This window comes from Mastigoproctus giganteus, chromosome 2 (assembly GCF_048544385.1).
Source record: "Mastigoproctus giganteus isolate SK-2022 chromosome 2, ASM4854438v1, whole genome shotgun sequence".
NCBI lineage: Eukaryota > Metazoa > Arthropoda > Arachnida > Uropygi > Thelyphonidae > Mastigoproctus > Mastigoproctus giganteus.
In genome coordinates, this window is record NC_143576.1 from 243,859,614 (window position 1) to 243,877,579 (window position 17,966).

The following is a 17,966-nucleotide window of genomic DNA, read 5'->3' on the forward strand; positions in this document are numbered from 1 at the left end:
CGACGGGTGCAGCCGTTTTATGGGCTCAACAGCAGGTTACTGTGCGACCGATGACATCGCAATACAATATCTTAAATGACGATGCGCCGCACACTCAGGCGTATGGGGATTCCACAGCAGACGACCCACTTCTCACCGCTGATCATCGTCGTCGGCGAATGCTGTGGTGTCAAGAACACACTGGTGGCGGTGGTTGCTTAATATGGGGCTTGTTTTGCTAGTAAGAACTAGGACCTCTAGTGCACTCTGCCATGTTACATTCTTTCATTGACAGAAACTGGACCTTCCAAGACGATGATGTGATGTGTCATCGGGCCTGCACTGTTCACGAATGGATCGAGAAACAGTGAAGTTAACATCTTGACTGTCCTCAATTCGCCTGCCCGCAGTCCAATTGAACATCCCACAGTGGGATGTGGGATGTTTAGAAACGGGAAGTGAGGCGTATGGACACGCAACCGTCATCTGTTCCGACACTGTGGAAAGCCATGCAGACAACATGGCTCCGGATCCCTATGGACGTCTTCAGTCATCTTGTAGAACCAATGCCTAGGCGAATAGCGGCCCAACATGGTATTAGGTAGGTGGCCATATTTCAGTAATCATTCAGTGTTATATGAGAACGCGCTTAAAAAAAGAAGTAGCTCGATGGTATTAGACATAACATTTATCCACCAGTAATTACGGTTCGACTTCAAACATGAATTGTGACAAACTAAACACTTTAAATGCAAAACTTTCACTTTCTCCAGTATGTAACATCCATCACAAGCATCCAACACAATTACACCAACGATGGTTACGCGGTAGCATTGTGCTTAATAAAATAACTTGAGTTTTCTTTTAAAATGAACATTCTAAAGTCGAAAATTTAACTAATATTAATTTATTTTATAAAAGTAATTTTTTAAATTTTTTACTACAAGCATTTAGCATATAATTCTTTTACATAGAAAAAAACATTCGGTGATGTTATTTAAGCATAGATCAGGAACATTGTGGGGATGGAATTATTGATTCCAGTAGCTCCTAGACCCGCCTCTAGGTGGCACGAGAAGCATTTCTGACATACGTGGCATGCTGCAAGAAAAGTTTGGACACCCTTGGTCTAAGTTTTTCATACATAATATTCGAGTTACACCTGTCAAAGTTGCATACGTGAAGATTTCCATAGGAAATCTTCACGTATGAACGTGAAGATTTCTTGTATCATTTTTGTTCCATGAACAAAAATGATACTCACAAGAACAAAGGTTGGTGACCCCTGAATTTGACAGTTATTATTATTAATCATATGGTGCAAGGAAGCCTGAGGCTTATGCTGCACCGGCCAAAAAAAAAAAAATTTCCCTATTACCCTGAGAGAGAGAGAGAGAGAGAGAGAGAGAGAGAGAGAGAGAGAGAGAGAGAGAGAGAGAGAGAGGAATCACCAAGAAAGAGAATGATGATATGCAGCTCAGAACCCTGGGTGTGCCAAGCCCATACTCACCAGATGTGAGCCCCTGGGGGGGGGGGGGGGGGGGGAATTCAATGTGTTCAAAACATATTATATATATTATTGGGAATTTAAAAAAAAAAAAGGTTAACATATACTTGTCTTCCGATGGCCTACTAAAAAAAAATAAATAAGAAAAAAAGTAAGTTCGGAAGGTTCAAAAATCGAACTTGCACTCGCCATTATGGGCGCTGTTTTGTTGTTTTGGTTTTTAGGAGCATTAGCAAACTAAGGCCATATTGCACCGGGATATGCGGTGGTAATTCCCTGACCTTTCCGCATCCTCCGTATTTGGTGGTGACGGGCTCGAACCCCGGTCTAACCACGAAGCGTGTACTACGCACTGCTGCTCCTTCCCACCTGGCTACGGAGGCGCCTCCATTATGGGCGCACTTGTTAGTTACCATTATATGGAATTATAACAATTTAATTTAGCAATTAGAATTCTACATACCTTTCATCCTGTTATTAATTGATACAAATTTTACTTTGATTTACTATTCGTGTCAGTCTGTTATCTTGAATGGTCTCCAAAGTGGGGTACATAAGGCAATCCGCGATCAGTTGATAATTTAATTATAGAAATTAAAGATTTTTTAATTATAGAAAGATTTTAAAATTTCGAGAAAAAAAATAATAATGTATAAATTAATCTTTTCTAATATTTTATATATACGATCAGACTTGTTTTAAAATTACATACGCAAGTACACAAAAAACATGTATTCGGGTTAATTCACGAATTAAATTTAATTCTAGCTAGCTTTAGAATAACAAAACGAACAAGTGGCTTAAAAAAATATACCTTTAAAGAAATCTTGGATTGAAGGTGATACTGATAATGCTACTACCACAAATGACCAACAAGAAAATAGTGAAGCTGACATTTCTCCAAATAAGAGCTCTTCGTCAACCACAGTAAGAGATTAAAAAAAAAAAAAAGTCGATTTACTACAAAAATTCTAAATGATCAAGAAAACTATTTGGATTTACATCCATTATCGTTACCAAAGAACCACGTTCTAAATGTGTATTATTTCTTGAGATATTAGAAGACAATGATATGAAGTTATTACAATTAACAAGACATAAATGAAGCATCTAGAACATGCACATAAATCTGTACAATTCTTTCACCGACGTTTAAAGTCCCACAATGCTCAATTCAGTACATTACAGAATTTCACCAAACTTCACCTAATATATGTTTAGAAGCTTCTTTTGAGGTTTCTTACTTAATAGCAAAAGATAAAAAGCCACACACCAATGGGGGGGGGCAACACTTGTTCTTCGTGTGTCAGTAAAAATGGTTGGAATAATACATGGAAAACAATATGCCGACAAATTAAAATCCGTTCCCTTGTCAGTGAAAGATGTATAGAGGGAAATTGCTGAAGATTTAAAAAAAAAAAAAAAAAAAAAAGAAATAAAATAGAACAAATTACGCCGTGCGGGAAATTTACTATAGAATTGGATGAAATTAGGGATGTTTCTAACACCTCTCAACTTTTGTTTTTTTGCTAGATTTTGTTTTAATAATGAAATACAAGAACTATTCTTTTTTTGTGAACCACCAAAAGTGAGATGTGCAGGAGAATATATTTTGAAAAGTAAATGACTTCTTCAATACTTTTGGGGAAAAGCTGTTTGAGTATAACTAGTGATGGAGTGGATTCTCTGACTGGAATAAAAAAAAAAGTATTCAATGGCAAAGTTATTGAGATAGCACCACACGTGAAATTCGTTCACCGCACCATCCATGGCAAGCTATTGCAGCAAAGAAGTTGGAGCCAGAGAAGCACATAAGTGCCCCAAGATGTGATCATTGTGGTCAATTTTATATAAAAACAAGAGCTTTCAATAGAAGAATTTTTACAATATTTTGTAATGAGATGGGGAGTAATATGAAAATCTTTTGTACCACAGAGGTACAAAAGATTTTCATGGTTTCGCTGGTTATCTCCAGGCAAAGTACTTAAAAGATTTGTCGAACTTAAAGATGAGTTACGATTTTTTCTCTTAGAAAAAAAGAAATGGCTGTCAGTAGCATGCTACTAGCAGACATTTTCGAAAAAGTTAACACACTTAATCTGTCCCTTCAAGGTAAAAGTGACGTTTTAACAATGTGTGAGAAAGTAACTGCTTTTCGAAAGAAACTCGTGCTGGAGAGAGAGAGAGCATTTTTAAAAAGGGATGTTTGGAAATGTTTCCATCTTTATGTCATTTTGTTGCCGAAAACGACATTAGTGTGTCACCCATAAAAACTATTGTATTTGTACACTTACAAAAAGTTAGGAACAGAATTTTCGGACCTTCTTTCAAATGAAGAATATCAATGGGTTTTGAATCCATTTGTTAAAAATGTAAAAATACAACACCTTACGATCGCTGCCCAAGAACAACTTGGTTAACATAAGGGAAGACGGAAATTTAAGAGCTAAATTTCAACAAAAACCTTTACACAATTGGGGAACAGGATTGAAAAATTAGTCCCATGGACTTCGATTTACCTACCTGTGTGAGGTGACTTTTTCAGCTATGACAGCCATTAAAACCAAAATACACAGAACTTGGAACCAGACCTTCGAATAGCTGTATCAAAAAAATGCCAAACCAAGATATGTATTCAGAAATAATGAAAAACGTTCAATTCACACTGCTCGCAATAAAAATATATTATTGTTTTTCAATCTTTATCTACTTTTATTTTTCTATAATTTGCATTGAATTCTATACCTATATGCGATTCTATATAAAACTGCATAGATGTATATAATTTATAAATAAATAAATATTACATATCATGGGTGTCTTATTCATTTTTGCTAACCTAGAAGTGCGTGATCAAAAAAGTTTGGAGACCACTGGCCTCAACTTTTTTGGTCGCGCACCCTTATTTTACTTAAGGACTAGCGCACACCCCGGAATAAAAAATTAAATATATAAGTTTAATATATATTTTTTATTTATAAATCATTTACATGGAAGGCATTATATCTAAAATCACATATAATTTTAAAAGATTACAAATAAAAAAATACAAAACAAAATTAAATTGATTTAAGTACAAATGCATGTACGTGCATGATCAGATAACGCCGCATATTGAAGTATTAAAAAAATTATTTTATAATTGTTATTTTCAATTACGTTTCGAAAAACTAAAGTTTTCATAATTAATAAATATTGATTTATTGCGGATCATCTCGCGCACCCCACTTTGGAGACCACTGATCTAGATTACAGTCTTTCGCAAAATTCGTTTCTTTATTTTCAGTTAATTTTATAAGGAAAAGAGCTTCAGAAGTTCACTTTTTTCTTAATTTTCTCTTCAATGTTATAGTATAGGTAAATTAGAAATTATTCTATTTATAACACTAAATATTCACTTCAAAATCTACACATTTACACTTTGTCGAAAATGAAGTGATGTAAAGAAAGACATACACATGCACTTTGCCAAATGGACATAGTCCAAAAAAGCGCAGTGGTGTCCAAACGCCAAGATAAAACTAGTTTTTGTTTTTTTGTCTTTTTTAAACTTAATTATTCAATTCCAGATATTTTTATACGAAATTTGACTACCTGGTGTAATTCGAAATGATAAACATCAATACGACATTAGATACGATTTTATGCTACTGAAACATGCAATTCATGCTGGCCAGAAAAGTGCACATTACACATTTCTATTTAAGACAGTACAGAACACATCTACTTAGGTTTCTTCTTTCAGTAGAATGCGACTCGATGAATGGACGATCCGGAGTGGTGGATGGTTAATAACGGGACAGTAACAACCTGGGGTAGCCAGAACCTTACCATGTTGAGAATGGCAAAGTTATATTTTGAGGATGACTTCAAAGTTGATCAAGAAAAACATCCCAGAATGACTGGCCTTAAGAGTGAGACCCCATAAGATGACAGCTAGACATCTCCTTCTCAAGCTCTCGACAGCTCAGAAGAACATAAATTCATTCCCGAACCCTTCTGTATACGATTGTCATCGAAATGAACTGAAATCATAGTTAGGTGTGTTAAGCACCAAAGCAACTAAGACAATGAGGCGTCATTATATTGTGTCTGTAATTTCGTGCATTCTTTGGTCAATTTGGTCAAGTGTTAGTGTCCCACAGTTTGCGTTAAGCTCCCCACAAGGGAACCAACGTGAATTAGTACAGACCTCACTGTCTCAGAAGATAAGACCAATGTCTCTTTTCAGATGAGTCGAAATCCAGATCTGAAACTAATTCTTGATGTGTCCTCGTCTTCATGGAGCATGGAACAAATTCTTATACCCATAACGTTAAGAAAATGGGCTAGTATCATGGTCTTCTGGGAGTAGCATCATTACAAACAGATGCACTAATATCTGCATCATTGAAGGAGGAACTTTGACTGCTCAAGAGAAAAAGGGACAAGATCCTTGAGCATAATGCGAGACTTTTCAGGAAGCCACAATCGCTGGATTCATTTTTATGGACAATAGAGCTCAGCCGGTAGACGAATTCCTTCACAGTGAAGGACATTCTTAGGATGATGTGACTAGTCAGATCTCTGGATCTCAATTCGGTTATATATGTCTAGATGCTTTAGGGCATATCGACCTCTTTTTCCCTCCTCCTATGAACCCTTCGTTTCCACATGAGTCAATTTCTGCTCCTCCAGACGAGTAGAATTGATTTATTTGTAAAACGCGCACCTCTTGTTCAATTTTAGCCTTTGTTGGTCCCGCTTAGCACCTGCTGTTATGTTTTCGTCCTTAAAAGTATAGTAAAAAGTTTGTATGAAAGGAGCTGATTTTTGAAGTGTAGAAAAGGATCAATGAAGCATGATGACATGCTTTCCTGTTTACACTCTTGAGGATCAGGAGCCTATATTACTTATAATTATGAATATGGTTCTTTCGGAGTGAACGTTGCAATTTGAAAATTTCTGTCGAATTACTTTCATAGGAGAAAGTACAAAACAGCGTTTAAGATAAAGCGTTATTGTACAGAAAAAACATGGAGGCGTACATTTTAACTGCGTAACATTCGTATGCATGATACCACAAACAGCCGAATTTACACCTAAATACACAAAACAATTGTATGGGGTGGGAGAAGGGAAAAGATTTAAAGCAGCCAGCCCAAAGAAAAGAGATGTCAAGAAACTGGGGCATAGGGTCATAATAAAATTTTGACATAAGAAAGGAATAGATCAAAAGTAATTCATAAACTCATGACAGCTACATATGGTAAAACTGCTCCTTGAATATAAGATAAAAATTTTGTCTAAGCAGTTTAAAATGGTCGATTCCACAGAAGATGACCCGACTCAGGGTGAAGAACGGAAGTGACAACTACAGAAATATATGCCAAAATTTGAATATCTGATTAGGCAGGATAGACTTATTAAGTGTCTATCGCTGACAGAGAATGTAATAATTCTGAGGGGTCGGCGCTGACCATCCTCCATGAACGTTCAGTCACGTTGAATGCCAGTTCTCGCTGGGGTCCAAGAGGGGTCATAAAGGAACAGAGAAATTAACACGAAGTGTCCTGCTTCTTCATGCACTCCTCCTGTCCACAAGTTCCATAGAGCAATTACTGTTCTGAGAGATTGTGGATCAGCCTATGTGTCGTTAAACTCAACAACAGCAAAATTGCGAATTTCAAGAGTAAGACTCTTGCTCTACAATGCAGACTCGGCCCAAGTGGTTATTTGCCATTTGGAAATCTGAGAAAACACCTGTGTGAGAATCGCGACTTTCAAGTAATGACGATCTCAGGGAAGTTGTAAATGGCTTTCTCAGAGAGGAGTTTTTTTCCTTCTCTCCCTCTCTCTTTTAACGGTGGTATTTCCTCTTTGCCCTCAAAATGGAGGGTATGTATTGAACTCAAGGGGATATACAAGATGAATCAAAAGTCGCGCACCATGGAGTAATTTACTTTTATTGTAAGATATTCGAAATGACTGCCTCCAATTTGCAAACACTTTTGAATTCTTTGTGTGAATGATTATTTGACACATATCAATGTCTCTTTTCTAATTTGACGGCATTCCGATGATATTGCTTCCTTAAGCTCGTCAATGTTTCTTGAATGGTTCTGGTGGCCAGCAGACTTCAAGTAACCCCTAAGGAGAGAATCGAGGGGTGTGAGGTCTGTTGACCTGGGTAGCCATTCAACTGGACCTCGTCTTCTTCGATGACGCGAGGATCTTTAATGGGTTTTTTTCACTCCGTGGCTGAGTTCGTCAGTCTCCGGCGTAGATAGCAAGGTTTTTCTCTCAGAAACTGGGGTTTTTCGTCCAGTAAAACAGGCAAATCGACCAGAGAACACACGCAATTTACAGATATAACACATAAACGGGTATATGTAATCATTTACCGGAGACCCCAATATAATAATTTGATTTGATTTTGGACCCCGTCTCGTCATCCTATCTACCTATTGGGGAACTTTTGATTGAGATAGTTTCACAGAACCAATAAATAATGCGGTGGTGCTCCATCTTGTTGGATGAACATCATCCAGAAAATCTAACAAGTAATTCTGTAGCATATGTAAGTAAGGTTCCCCAGTAACGGAGTTGTCAAAGAAATAAGTACCAATTATTTAGCCATCCCATATTCCCGCCCACACCAAGGTGCAAAACGACCTTAGTCACTTCCATCCAATTAGGATTACTGTGACCGGTAATGAAAATTGCATCTATTGATGTTTAGGTAAAATACCGCCTCATCACTAAAGAAGATCGATACATCTTTTTTTTGCAACGTCCACTCACTTCCAAAGCTCCTGTCACCATCCTGAACGAGTTGCACTTTATACGGATGAAAATTTTTTCGAAGAATGCTCCCTATTGAACTTTGGCAAAGCCCTATTTCTGCACTTAATGCGCCAATACCATTACTGACGTTTCTTCATCAGTTACACTTTTTAGCCTTCCACTTCGAGGACGATCAGCAACACTTCGAGTTTCTTTAAAACGGGTTATTAGTCAACAGTTGATTGATGAATTGGAGGCCGGTGTGAATTCTGCCTGTTAAATTCTTCGGCAACTGAAAGGTGTGTAGTACCTGATACCCCATACATAAACTCATCCTTGGATAATTTATCAGCCATCTTTTAGCTCCGAAAAAATATATTAATTTGTACTATTCATAATCGTGCGCGACTTCTGAATCACCCTGCACGTTAGGTAAAAAAAAAAAAAAGTAGACAATGTTTTGGATATATATCCATTGCATGTACAATGAACCAATACTCACATGGTAAAAAAATCAATATCATCAGGGAATGGTTGACGTCAGCATTCCTAAGCAGCCGTGTTTCAATCCACTGGAAGTACTACAAACCGAAGTTTCAACGAGTCATCCCTACAGAGCTGCATAGAAAATGAATTATTTCGATGAAGAGCAAAGATCTCAAAATAAAATGCATGCAATAAGTTTAGGTCATTTTTATTAATCAATAAAAAAAAAAAAAAAAAATTCTTTACGAAGGTAACTTTTATTAACTAATAATACAGGTAAAAACAATACAATACGATATAAGGTAAAACAGTATAATACAGGTAAAAACAATAGTATTATAATACTTAACCAATTTAACATCTGAAGGCTGAATTACAATACTAGTAAAACAAGTTACTTTGTTTATTTTGCTTAAAGTGAACCATAAATAACAGGGGTTACTTATACGAGGTGTGCTCTAGTTACAAGATCCCCTAAATTTTATTTCACAAGTGTTTGATAAATGCAACCGCACCACTTCAGTACACTTCGACAACGTGTACTATGAGACTTATTAATTATATAACAGAATGCTGGTGGCCATACTACAACTAGAAGCGCATGTGACATACTGAAAATAACCTAATTTTCCTTGCAAGAGGACAAGAGCAGCTTGTTACCGTCAGAATTTTGCATCACAGTGGAGTTCACCGATATTCAGGGAAAGCCAGGGCAGGGGCTAAGAGTCTTTAGCACCTACTTGAGATAATTTATGCTCAAAGTAACGTGGATTTTTTTACTGTAGTAAAATGATTAAAGCTTTTGTGAGGGGGGGGATGATTGATGTTTAATTGTCTTTATATATTTTATATATATTTCTTTATTTTTCGATATTATATATATATATAACTTCTATTTTTTTTTTTTTTCCCTCAATGCTATAAGACATTTAATTATTCCCTGTACTCTACTATGCCCCCTCCCACTTTACACCTAACTTGTTAATCTCCCAGAAGATTCTAGATTCTAGGGGGTCTCAATATTTTTTTTTTGGTATTCCTCCTCTGGACTGGCTGAAGTTCAAAATGACTTACAGACACATAAGTACCAAAACATAGCGATATTTATTGACATTATATACATTTCAATCAATAGCTACAAATAACTGCAAACTTTATTATGTGTGGCTTTGTTAGACTGCTAGGCCTTATCTGTGTAAATATCCTTGTAATCCAAACTACTAAATTTTATAATTTTATACATATACATATATAATGTTCTTAGCATGCCTCATCTTTGGTTCTAACAGGTCCAGGAGTTCATTACACCTCATAATCCTTACATCAGCTTTCCTACTACTTAACTGCCCTAGTAGGCCTACAGGTAGCTTTCAGTGTGAGAATAAACAATTACAAGTAGCTATATATATATATCCCCTTTCCAAAATTATTACGTACACATATATATCTCAGTTAGAAAATCCTTTCCTCAACCACAGATCTGTTCATCATTCATACTCAACCAATGTAATTAACAATCTTCCTGTATATCTAATCCAATAATTCTTTAATTAGCTAGACACTCAATCAGTGTTTTATCCGTTTTAAACAATTACTATCAACACTAAGTTATACTCTTAATAAATCCAAATTCACTATAATTTAACATTCAGCTACAATCCTTTGTTACCTAATTAGTCACTCCCCCAAAATCTACTATTATATCAGGGTATCCCTTCTACCCACTAATTAACTTTTACTTTAAGGTCCTACTCTTAATTTCTCTACAACTGTGTACATGGGTGCAATTACATTTAGCTTTCTCCCTTAGATTAAGTATTTCCTCTAGAGTCCTTCCTTCACTAACTTAAGATTTTTCCGTACTTAACTATCACTTACTCCGTTTTCCGAGTGTTCTCTCTATTCTGGGCTGCCATAACCATTTGCATAACGGCGTAGTCTAGAAGGCGGGTGGTTGTTCATCCTTGGAATATATCAATCTACCTGAGGTTCGCTCTCCCGTAGGCACTGCTCTGCTGAGTTGAATAAGGATCCTTTCTCGCATCATTGGTCAGTGTACTGCTCTGGCACTGAGAAAATTTTAGGGTCGGCCTGTCGCTCATCAATGCTCAGTTGAGTACCCTGCCTCTAGAATTCTCCTTGGGCGTTCTTCCCCTTCCTTCACTATGAACTGCATCAGCTTCTCTCACTGTTCTATATTCATTGGCTACTGCTATATCTTAATTCTTCTACATGGACACATTCTTTCTCCAACTTTAGACTTACATAAATTACTCACAAGGAAAATTTCCTTCCCATACTACGGCCTCCTCTCCAAAACTTTTAACCACCACCCAAACTCAACAACGACTCTGTCACACGACTGTCTTCCTACACACACTGCCCAAGAACTAAAAAAAAAAAAAAAAAACACCTCTCCTCTTTCTCTCTTTACTCTGAGTCCAAAATTTCCTACATTTTTCTCTCTGACCAATCGCTGATCTGTACATCCCTTCCCCTGTAATTCCCATTCGTCTCCTTTACTCTTTCGTGGGCGTGTCCTCCATCCTGTTTAGAGAGGGCTTCCGATTTCCAGTAATTTCTGGAACTTTCTAGAAAGGTGACCGGAAGTCTAGAAGTTTCTAGATCTTCTTTGTGATCGCCCATCTACGCCCTGTATTTGTCTTGCTTCACCTGTCGTTAATCGCCCCCATGAAATTTTAAAGAGTGCACTCAATTTCTTGAGTACCTCAATTACTGAGCTCCATCTCTATCTTAATTGTGTTTTTGTTTTGGCCCATTGTTCTTTAGGGACGAAATGTTGACTCTGATCTGTGCTCATTAACTACGGACTGCTCCATCGGTGCTTCTATTGTATTGCGTGTTCGAAACGCTTCCCCCTACCTGGAACTTTTCTGGAACTTTCTAGAAAGGTGACCAGAAGTCTAGAAGTTTCTAGACCTTCTTTGTGATCGCCCATCTACGCCCTGTATTTGTCTTGCTTCACCTGTCGTTAATCGCCCCCATGAAATTTTAAAGAGTGCACTCAATTTCTTGAGTACCTCAATTACTGAGCTCCATCTCTATCTTAATTGTGTTTTTGTTTTGGCCCATTGTTCTTTAGGGACGAAATGTTGACTCTGATCTGTGCTCATTAACTACGGACTGCTCCATCGGTGCTTCTATTGTATTGCGTGTTCGAAACGCTTCCCCCTACCTGGAACTTTTCTGGAACTTTCTAGAAAGGTGACCAGAAGTCTAGAAGTTTCTAGACCTTCTTTGTGATCGCCCATCTACGCCCTGTATTTGTCTTGCTTCACCTGTCGTTAATCGCCCCCATGAAATTTTAAAGAGTGCACTCAATTTCTTGAGTACCTCAATTACTGAGCTCCATCTCTATCTTAATTGTGTTTTTGTTTTGGCCCATTGTTCTTTAGGGACGAAATGTTGACTCTGATCTGTGCTCATTAACTACGGACTGCTCCATCGGTGCTTCTATTGTATTGCGTGTTCGAAACGCTTCCCCCTACCTGGAACTTTTCTGGAACTTTCTAGAAAGGTGACCAGAAGTCTAGAAGTTTCTAGACCTTCTTTGTGATCGCCCATCTACGCCCTGTATTTGTCTTGCTTCACCTGTCGTTAATCGCCCCCATGAAATTTTAAAGGGTGCACTCAATTTCTTGAGTACCTCAATTACTGAGCTCCATCTCTATCTTAATTGTGTTTTTGTTTTGGCCCATTGTTCTTTAGGGATGAAATGTTGACTCTGATCTGTGCTCATTAACTACGGACTGCTCCATCGGTGCTTCTATTGTATTGAGTGTTCGAAATGCTCCCCCCCCCCCCCCCCCGTTGCTACGTTAATCTTCCTCTTACTTAAAGGTAATAGGCGAAACGAGCACAATTAAACCTGGGACTTTTCTGAACTATCCTATTCAAATTCTGTTATTTAGTTTTGACCTGATATATTTCTAAAGGTTGACTGTTTTAAAATACTTATATTTCCAAAATATTAACAAAACCACTATTAATAACAAAGTATTTTATTATTATTTTTTTGGCGGGCTCCAGGGTTTCCCCTATTAATAACAGTTGTAAGGATGGGTCCTTACACTTTAACGATGCCCCTAACACTCACTGGCTTTAGCCTCTCTCTCCTTAGAAAATCCTGGGACCGCCCTGCTGATGTTCGCCAGAGATTATCGTAACTTGGTTCTGAAAGTCATATGAATGTGAAAATTTGTCCACAAAGCCGGTCGTTTTGAGGACAAAATTGTTGACATTGAGGCAAAATACATACAATATTGCATGAAAACCTCAAAATGCGCAGAGTTTCAGAGAAATGGGTACTCAAGAACAAAAGGACATGCATTTCAACGTGTGTGTACGGCGATGAGGTTGTGATGAGTGGTACTTTTTCCCCACAATCGTCACCACGGATTCCACTATTAAATCCGGAAAACACGCGCCAATCTTACCACTGGAAACAAATCGATTGAATTTCCACCCAAGGGGGAGAAGGAAAGAGGAATGTAGAGAGAGAAATGATGGCCACAAATTTTATGGGATGCTGCTGGTGCCATCTTCAAACATTGCACTACTAAAGGCGTTATAGGAAGCAACTGGTCAGCAGTTTTAAATAAGAAATACTGCCCAGCTTTGCAGCAAAAACGCTATTATCTCATGAATCATCTTCGCTTCCACCAGGACAATGCTTTCTCCTATCGCTCAGATGCAAGATTTTTTTTGATTTTTTTAAGGGAAAATAAATTTTGGCACCTTCTACACCCTCCATACACATTGGATCTTGCATCAAATTACTTCTAGTTTCCGATTATGAAAGTATCCTTTCCTGGCAGGCCATTTCCAACCGATAAGTAACTCTAGTTTAATTTACCAAAGCTAAGCACGTCCCTGGAGCAGTAACCTTCATAGCTTGGGAGAGCAAAATGTAACTGTTGTTGAGTTTTACGAGCTTCAGGGACTAAGGCCATATTGCTCCATGTATATGAAAAATGTAACAAATGTGTGGGATTATGTTATAAAATCATGGAAATTTCGTTCCTCCAGCATTTACAATTTCTGTTCAAAAAAGTAAGTCCCCTTCAAAGTTGAATTCATCAGGGGCTCATATGTGGTGAGTATGGGCTTGGCACACCCTGAGCTTGCTCTCTCTCTCTCTCTCTCTCTCTCTCTCTCTCTCTCTCTCTCTCTCTCTCTCTCTCTCTCTCTCTCTCTCTCTCTCTCTCTATATGGTGCAAGGAAGCCTGAGGCTTATAATAACTAAATAATAAAAGAAAAACACACTAATAGCAAAATGGCAGTAGTGTTAGCAATGGCCACATGGTGTAAGGAAGCTTATGCTACACTAGCCAAAAAAAAAAAAATAATAATAATAATAAATGAGAAGAAAAAAATTAATACCAGAAAAGGAAATAGACAACCTGTGTGTTTCTTTCTTCCCGTAGTTAATTATTCAGATGACCTTTGAATTTCCCCAAACTGTTAGACTCTACCACCCATGTAGGTAACTTATTCCAGTAATTTATAACTCGCTGGCTAAACTAAAATTTCCTGCAATCCGATCTAAACATCTTCCCCCGTAACTTGAAATTATGATCCCTTGTAGAATCATTTGTAACTGAAAATTTTGTTCTCATTCATTCTGCTTATGCCTCTCTGAGCCTTTTAATTAAACACCTCAATCAAGTCTCCTCTAAGATGCCTAGTTTCAAAGCTCTGCAACCCACATATTCGAAGTCTTTCCTGATATGGACGCCCTTTTGCCAATCTCACCAGGCGAGTTATCCGTCTACGTACCGTTGTAGCAGTACTTGCCTTTACTCCCGCATTCAATACAGTAGAACTACAAAAATCCAGAGCTTTTTTTAGGGTCCGTAGTCTAACGAAGAACCCTTATAATGTCACTTCATTGGCACCTCCATTGCCCTTCTTTGTACTCATTCTAGCAACTCTACATCCTTCCTAAAATGAGACCTCCGGACCTGTACATAGTACTCTAGGTGAGGCTTGACTATTGCCTTGTATAATGGGATAATTACCTCCCTGTCCTTGCTAGCAAAATTCCTATATATCATTGACAAGACTCCATGACCTGCCCTGGCAGCCTGTCTGCACTGCTTAGAGAACTTCATATTTGACTTCCACAATTACCCCCAGGTCTTTTTCGCTTTCCACTTCCCTGAGTGTAGTACCGCACAGTTGGTACGTTTCTTTTCGGTTATTGCTACCCATAAGCAGTACTTTGCATTTGTCAATGTTAAACTTCAGTTGCCACTTCTCAGCCCATTTGCCCAACTTATCTAGATCCAGTTGGAGCAGCATACTGTCTACACTGTTGTTAACAACCCTGCCAACTTCGACATTAAACCTGATATACCTTAATCAATATCATTGATAAATATACAAAACAACAATGGACCCAACACCAAACCGAAGGAAACTCCACTAATAACATTTGTCCACGAAGAGCAGTGTCCATTGATTACCACTCTCTGTCATCTCCCACTCAACCATCCCTTTATCCATTGTAACAACTTACCCTTAATGCCATGCCTCTCCAATTTGTACCGCAATCTTCCATGTGCAACAGTATCAAAAGTTTCCTGAAATCCAAGTATATGATATCAAAATTATTTTTGCCATTCAGTTCCTTTGTGACCACATCATAGTATCCAATCAAATTGGTCAGACAAGACCTCCCTTTAAAAAACCTATGCTGTGTCTTAACTATTACTGCAGTCTTGTCTAGACGATCCTGCAATGCTTCTTTAACCAGTGATTCCATTATTTTCCCCAGAACACAATGTCAAACTAACAGGTCTATAGTTACTTGGTGTCACCTTTTGAACTCCCTTTTTGAATTAGTGATACATATACACACCTCCAGTTCATGGGGATCTCACCTGAGTCCAAGGAAGCTCTCATAATTATAGCTAAGGGTTTGCTTGCTTCCTTTGCTGCCTCCTTTAATACACTGGTGTGCAAAATTTAAGGACCAGTCAGATTTTCATCTGTAGCTTCTCATAGCAGAGGCCTGGATATGGGGAAAGCATACCAAAGGAATTTCGTGAGGTACAGAAATGATTAAGGAAACAACACCAACACAACGGAAACAAAACAGTACAGAAGGACTTTATTCAAAAATGGCAACATAGCACTGGCTGCCATGATACAGATGCATCACTGCCAAAGATGGAACAAAGGGAAGAGGTGGTCCTCAATAGGAGATATGGACACCCCTAATGTTGATGCAGGCTTTGCACCGCCTGCCCATACTTAGAACAATGTTGTTGATAAGTTCTTGCGGTAACATCCATTCTTCTGTCAGCTGGTGAACATGGACGTGCCGCTAGGCGTCCCATATGTGTTCAATGGGATTTAGATTGGTCACGGAAATGGGCGGACCAACCCATATGAACAATGTCCTCACTTTCCAAAAGCATAACACAGCTGCAATGCGATGATAACACCTGGTGTGGATAGATCCTGTCCACACCAGGTGTTATCATCCACAAACACAAACTCGGGGCCAATGGCACCTAGGAATAGACACACATGGGGAAGGATTACCTTAGTGCAGTAGCATGTATCAGTTAGCATTAGCATTAGCATTAGCAGAGGCATATGATGCAAGAAAGCAAGCTTATTCAGCATCAGCCAAAAAAAAAAAAAAAAACACACCACTCCCATTTCACCCCTCCGTTCGTTCGAAATACCTGTCCAGTTGAGCTTTAAATTTGTTTAGGCTATCAACTTCAACAACAAGTGATGGAAGTCGGTTCCACCAACCAACCACCCGCTGGCCAAAGGCAAATTTCCGCACATCTATCCGACATCCGTCCTTCCTCAATTTGAATTTATGCCCTCTGAGGTGATTATTCTGAGAAAGATGAAGAATCCCATTGGCATTGAGCATGCTCAAACCATTCAAAGCCTTATACACCTCTATCAGATCACCTCGCCGGTGCCTAGTCTCCAGACTCTGTAATTTGCAAAACTTAAGCCTTTCTTCGTAAGAGCAACCCTTTGTTCCATTTACTAATCTTGTTGCCCTTCTCTGTACCCGTTCCAGCAGCTCTACATCCTTCTTGAAATGAGGCCTCCAGACCTGTATACAGTACTCAAGATGTGGCCTTACCATTGCCTTATACAAGGGAATAATCACCTCCTTATCCCTGCTAGAAAAATTCCTGTATATCATTGACAAGACACCATGCGCTACTCTTGCAGCTCGTCTGCACTGCTCAGAGAACTTCATATCTGCCTGCACAATTACCCCCAGGTCCTTTTCATTCTCCACCACTGTCAGTGTAGTACCGCAGAGTTGATACGTTGCTCTGGGGTTACTGTTTCCCATATGCAGCACTTTACATTTGTCGATGTTAAACCTCATTTGCCACCTCTCAGCCCATCTGTTCAACCTTTCCAGATCCTGTTGCAGCAGCATAGCGTCAGTATTGTCCTTAACGACCCTGCCAACCTTTGTATCATCTGCAAACTTGGACATTAAACTTGATATCCCATCATCAATATCATTCATAAACACCGAAAACAACAACGGACCCAACACTGAACCTTGAGGAACTCCACTAATAACATTAGTCCACGTTGAGCAGTGTCCATTGATTACCACTCTCTGTCTTCTGCCACTCAACCATCCCCTTATCCATAGCAGCAATTTGCCTCCAATGCCACACTGCTCCAATTTGTGCAGCAGTCTTCCATGTGCAACAGTATCAAAAGCCTTTCTAAGATCCAAATATATAATATCAAAGTTATTCCCTGCATCCAGTTCTTTTGTGACTACATCATAGTATCCAATCAAATTGGTCAGGCAAGACCTGCCCTTAACAAAACCATGCTGCGTCTGAGCTATAACTGAATTCTTGTCTAGATGATCCTGCAGTGCTTCTTTAACCAGTGCCTCCATTAATTTACCTGGAACAGAAGTTAAACTAACAGGTCTATAATTACTTGTGTCAGCCTTTGATCCTCCTTTGTGAATTGGGGTTACATTTGCACATCTCCAGTCTATGGGCACCTCCCCTGAGTCCAAAGAAGCTCTCATAATTATGGCTAGGGGTTTGCATACTTCCTTTGCTGCCTCCTTTAATATAACTGGATAGATCCCATCCACCCCAGGTGCCTTTTTTATGTTTATCCTCAACAATCTCTCCTCCACTTTCCTCTCAGTTATTACAAAATCATCCAGCTCACTGCCAATGTT

At 38.6% G+C, this 17,966-nt stretch overlaps 1 protein-coding gene across 2 annotated transcripts in view; it reads right to left on the minus strand.

Annotated features, from left to right (window-relative positions):
* Window positions 1–17,966, minus strand: part of LOC150090333 (DNA-binding protein P3A2-like) — a 333,226-nt gene that overhangs the window by 273,601 nt on the left and 41,659 nt on the right. For both annotated transcript variants that reach the window (XM_090389805.1, XM_090389803.1), the window contains exon 2: window positions 8,754–8,869. The gene's annotated coding sequence lies outside the window, so the exon portion shown is untranslated. The remainder of the gene's footprint in view (window positions 1–8,753; window positions 8,870–17,966) is intronic.